Here is a 6,000-nt window from a genome sequence, read left to right on the forward strand (position 1 = left end):
GCGTGGAGTTCTCCCTCTCAGGATGCATACCAAACGCCGCAGCTAGAATTGGCGGGAATCCAAGTCGGATCTCCCGTCGCTTCTATGACGGCTTTGTCTCCATCGCGGCAAGCCAGCTTGGCGCTGGCTCCCGCGATGGGGCTCGTAGGTGGTCAATCTCGCCGAGAAAGGGAGCGAGATTGACACAATTTCGCAGTCACCTACTGTATATGTGTTTATGCTGCACTTATTATTCTGCCGATTCCAACCAGTCACACAATCCAAGTGAATTCTTAGAAACGCCTTCTTTGCTGCCAAATCAATGTGCAGCATAAACAGCTTAACCACTTCATTACTGGGCACTTAAACCCCCTTCCTGCCCAGATCAATTTTCAGCTTTCAGCGCTGACGCATTTTGAATGACAATTGTGCGGTCATACAACACTGTACCCAAATTATATTTTTTTCCCACAAATAGAGCTTTCTTTTGGTGGTATTTGATCATCTCTGTGATTTTTATTTTGTTGCACTATAAACAAAAACAAAAAAACATTTTGAAAAAAACACACAATATTTTTTACCTTTTGTTATAATAATATCCCAATTTAAAAAAAGAAAAAAATTCCTCACTTTAGGCCGATACGTATTCTTTTACATATTTTTGTTAAAAAAAATCACAATAAAAGTTATAGCGCCTATAAAATAAGGGATAGATTTATGATTTATTTTTTATTTTTTACTAGTAATGGCGGCGATCTGCGTTTTTTTTGTCTGGCCTGCGATATTACGGCGGACATATCGGACACTTTTGACACAATTTTGGGAGCATTCACATTTATGCAGCGATCAGTGCTATAAAAATGCACCGATTACTGTGTAAATGTGACTGGCAGGGAAGGGGTTAACACTAGGGGGTGAGGAAGGGGTAAATGTATTCCCTGGGTGTGATTCTTACTGTATGTGGAGGGGACGTGACCAATGCTGTGTCCCTTTGTACAAGGGACACAGCATCGGTCTCCTCTCTCCCTGACAGGACGTGGAGCTCTGTGTTTACACACAGAGCTCCACGTCCCTGCTGTCACTGCCGATCGCGGGTACCTAGTGGACATTGCGGCCGACAGAAAAGCGCATCAGCATTTCAGCGATGCGCCAGGTACGGGGAATGCAAATAAAAGGACGTCCAGGGACGTCCACCCGGCGTACATCGTATGCATCATAGGCAAACAATGAAAAACACCATATATAGTGTAGTAATTAATTTAATAAGGGTCAATAGCAAGAGCATACATATTGAAAATTAGACCAATCTAAACTCATAAAAACGAGCCCAAGACTCCAATGTGTCACCATGATGTCACGCCACAAGCTCTACCCAACACGTGTCTCGCACGATAGTGCCTTCTCAGGGACCTCAGAAGCAAAAAAAAAACCTCAAGTTTAGGATCTGTAGTGTAAATGGAACCTAACAAACATATAGTGGGGGTTTCTCAAATTTGACTGCAAAAGTGGAAATATACTTTAGGGTGTACAAATGGAGCTGGGGTGGACTTCATCCTTAAATAGCTTATTGAAGTATTTTCATATCAGATAGGCATATAGCCTTTTCATTTGCGATGTGAAAAACAACTGTATGTTTTGACACTAATACTCTGTTCTATTCTAGAATCTGGTTTCAAAATGGAGGCATTTGCTGGCATCATCATTGGCGCAGTGTTGGGCTTTGTGTTGGTCATTATTGTGGTTGTCATGATGTGCAAACGATTTTCCTCTCCAGCAAAGAAGGAAGAGACAAGTATGTACATTGCATTATGCTACAACTGAGACTAAAGAGAACCTGTGCTTTGCAAGGCAACAGGATTACTTTAAATGGGGCCTATGATCAGATATATATGTATATTTTTTGTTGTTTTTGTGTTAAAGCAGTTGTAAAGCCTGATGACTTTTTTTATCTTCATGCATTAAAGTTAAAAACCTTCAGTATGCAGCTGCCCCCCCCCCCCAAAAAACTTTCCTGAACCCTGATCCAGCGATGTGCATGAGAGCGGCTGCTGTCCCGGCTCTCTGCCTCCTTATTGGCTCAGAGACAGCAGGGGGAGTCATTGGCTCCCGCTGTTCTCAATCACAGCCAATGAGGAGGGGGAGGGAGCGGGGGCACAGCTGAGCCCCATTTTGCGTGTCTTATGGGCCCACACAGCGGGTCTGGGGAGCGAACATGTACAGGTGCCCCCATGGCAGGCAGTTTACTGGGGGGGGGGGCTGGTAAAGCCCAGAGTGGAGGCTTTTAATTTAAGCCTCTAGTGTCACTTTAAGTGTAAAATGAATACATGCCAAGTAGTGGCTAAGACTTCCAGGTATTTATTGCCTCTCAAAAAGATCAGGATGCTATGCCTCACAAGGTCTTCATCTAATTCTCTTTCCTTAAAGGTCACCATCTACTTCCTGGGCTGAGATGATACAATCATGTAAATCTTAGTGCTAGCATCATGAGGATACTGCATGCCATTAAGGTGATGTAGCACCCTGATGTTTAGACAGGGTTGCTATCAAATTAAGTTGCCGGCGATAGTTGCCTTGGCCAATTGTTAGGAGATCAATTGATTCCTCTCTGGACTTGTTGAACCCTTTCTCTTCTGTCACTAGGTGGCACTATGCTAGTGACATTGGATAAAAGGGGCTTTGCAAGCTTGGACATGAATACATAGGGTATCTCAGCCAATGGACAGGGATTTTCTTTGGTCCCTTGGTCTGCTGGGAGAGTCCATTTATTTGGGTGGAGTCAGGTAATCGGTGTTCTATATGATGACGTATGTGATGACGTCACCGCGTTCTTGCCTTTCAAAAGAACCGCGGTTCTTTTGAAAGGACTGTCTGTACACTCGGGCGGCCAGAGATTCTTGCCAAGAATCTCGTCAGGAAAAACAACTAAGGCCCCGTACACATGACCGAACATGTCCGCTGAAACCGGTCCGCGGACCAGTTTCAGCGGACATGTTCGGTCGTGTGTACGGCCTATCGGACAGGTTTCCAGCGGACATTTGTCCAGCCGACCGTTTTCCAGCGGACAAAAATTTCTTAGCATGCTAAGAAACATGTCCGCTGGAAGCCTGTCCGTCGGACATGTTCGGTCGTCTGTACAGACTCACCGTACATGTCCGCTCGGCCGAAAGCCCTTGCATGCGTCGAAGTGATTCAACGCATGCGTGGAAGCATTGACCTTCCAGGGCCGCGCACGTCGCCGCGTAATCGTCGCGGCGACGGTGCGGCCACGTGTCCGCGCGGATTTCTGTTTGATGGTGTGTACAACCATCAGACAGAAATCCGGCAGCGGACTGTCCGCTGAAAACGGTCCGGCGGACCTTTTTCAGCGGACAGTCCATCCGTGTGTATGAGGCCTAAGAAACAAGCAATGCTAGATTTGAATTCCCGGAGGGAATCTGAACAGGTGATTGTTCCGGTTCCAGGGGATCAGAAGTTCCAAGGCTTCAATCCTCATGTCTTCCTTGTCCAGAAACCTTCCAGCAATTTTCGCATGATCATCTAAGTTTACTGAACACATTTCTGGTGTTCATTTTTTGCGTTATAAATAGAAAAATACCGAAATTTTAAAAAAATACTATATGTACTATACTTTCTGCTATAAAACACATGCAATAAAAAAATAAAATGTATTCATAAATTTATGCCAAAAAAAAAAACAATAAGTGTATATTAATTGGTTTGAGTGAAAGTTATAGCATCTACAAACGATGGTATATACACTGTTTTTTTTATTTATTTTTATTTATATACTAATGGTGGCGATCAGCAGCTTATAGAGGGACTGTGATAGTGTGGAAATAAAAAAATCACATACAGTTTATACGTGATTCTACGCTGCCGGCTCGCCATATTGCAGTAAAACAACAATGCACGGTTGACAAAGGAATTAAGAGGTCTGATTTGCTTTGATTTTTCGTATGTTTCGAGTTAGAAACTATTAAAGCGAGAGACAGCTAAGTTTATCAGAAAATGTCATCAATGACAGCAGATCAAAGAATCATCGGAAGGAAAACTATGATCTCTGTGAGCGGTGATAAATACCTACTAAATACTTAGCATCAGATCTAATTGTGTAAAGTATATGCATGCTAATTTTAACCTTCCTAACAATAATAACTGCTAATTTAATTACTTGCCAATGATACTGTACAGGTCCCAAAAACTGAAATATTTTAGTGGCAGAAGATATTGCTTGGCTTTTTGTAGTAGGATCTTATATTAACCCATCTATTTCATATTATTCATATTATAAGTATTAACCACTTGCACCAAAATGCAGCTAAAGGACCCGGCCAGTTTTTGCCATTCGGGAGCTTTCTTTTGGTGGTATTTGATCACCTCTGCGGTTTTGATTTTTTGCGCTATAAACAAAAATAGAACAACAATTTTGAAAAAAATTCAATATTTTTTCCTTTTTGCTATAATAAATGTCCCCCAAAAATATATAAAAAAAACTTTTTTTCCCCTCAGTTTAGGCCGATATGTATTCTTCTACCTATTTTTGGTAAAAACAAAAATCGCAATAAGTGTTTATCGATTTTTTTTATAAAAAATAATTTTTTTAGTACTAATGGCGACGATCAGCGATTTTTTTCGTGACCGCGACATTATGGCGGACACATCGGACAATTGTGACACATTTTTGGGACAATTGTCATTTTCACAGCAAAAAATGCTATAAAAATGCATTGTTTACTGTGAAAATGACAATTGCAGTTTGGGAGTTAACCACAAGGGGGCGCTGAAGGGGTTAAGTGTGACCTCATATGTGTTTCTAACTGTAGGGGGGGCGGGGCTGGACGTTTGACATCATTGATCGCGTTTCCCTATATCAGGGAACACACTATCAATGACAGCGCCACAGTGAAGAACGGGGACCGATCGCAGGACTCCAGCGGCGTACGGGTCCGCGGGTCCTGCGGCCGCGGTCACGGAGCTTCGGCCTGCGACCCACGACTGGGCACTTAAAGAGGACGTACAGGTACGTGCTTGTGCCCAGCCGTGCCATTCTGCCGACGTATATGTGCAGGAGGCGGTCCTTAAGTGGTTAATAATTAATAACTATTACTTATTAGTAAATTAATAATAGTCTCTAGAAATGAATACCTCCCAACTTTTTGAGATGGGAACGAGGGACACCTATTAGAAAAAGTATGTAGACATAGGACACACCCCCTGCAATGCCCACTTAAAAGGAGACTTGTATAAATAAAAATATTAGTTAAACCCACAAGTGTTTTTTTACCCCTACTATTCATTTATATTGGCTTTTGAAATTCACAAATGCAGTAATTAAGAAATTGGATGGAAGGTTTAGCACTGGGAAATACTTTTTGAAAGATAAAAAGTGGATTTTATATATATTTATATAGTTTAGACTAAAATGAGGGACAAATGAGGAGGACTGAGGGACTGAGGAACTTTGTTCCAAATCAGGGACAGTCCCTTTAAAATCAGGGACAGTTGGGAGCTATTTCACTGGCTGGCTGTTTAGTTACTTATTACATCATTTTTAAAGTAACCTGCAAATAAATGCATGTCTAATCAATTTCAGGGCAGGAAAATGAACATCAAACCCAAAATGAATTCCCAGAGATGGAGTTATATGCTAATGAGGTAAGCAACTAGTTTGTAAAGAATCTCCAGCAAAGACGGCTAGATCTGCGTGGCTACACCTAGAAAGTGAAACTAGAGCATAAATAGTGAAGTAAATAAAATTATTATCATCAAACAAAAGACATCCACACACTAAACAGTAAACAATGAAATACGAGTGAACTACAACCATATAACCAAAAATGCCCAACTAAATACAGTGGGCCAGATCCACAAACGAATTACGCCGGCGTATCTATTGATACGCCGCATAATTTTTAAAGTTCCCGCGTCGTATCTTTGTTTTGTATCCACAAAACAAGATACGACTGCATCTGGGCTCGATCCGACAGGTGTACGTCTTAGTACGCCGTCGGATCTTAGGTG

This window comes from Rana temporaria, chromosome 10, assembly GCF_905171775.1.
Source record: "Rana temporaria chromosome 10, aRanTem1.1, whole genome shotgun sequence".
NCBI lineage: Eukaryota > Metazoa > Chordata > Amphibia > Anura > Ranidae > Rana > Rana temporaria.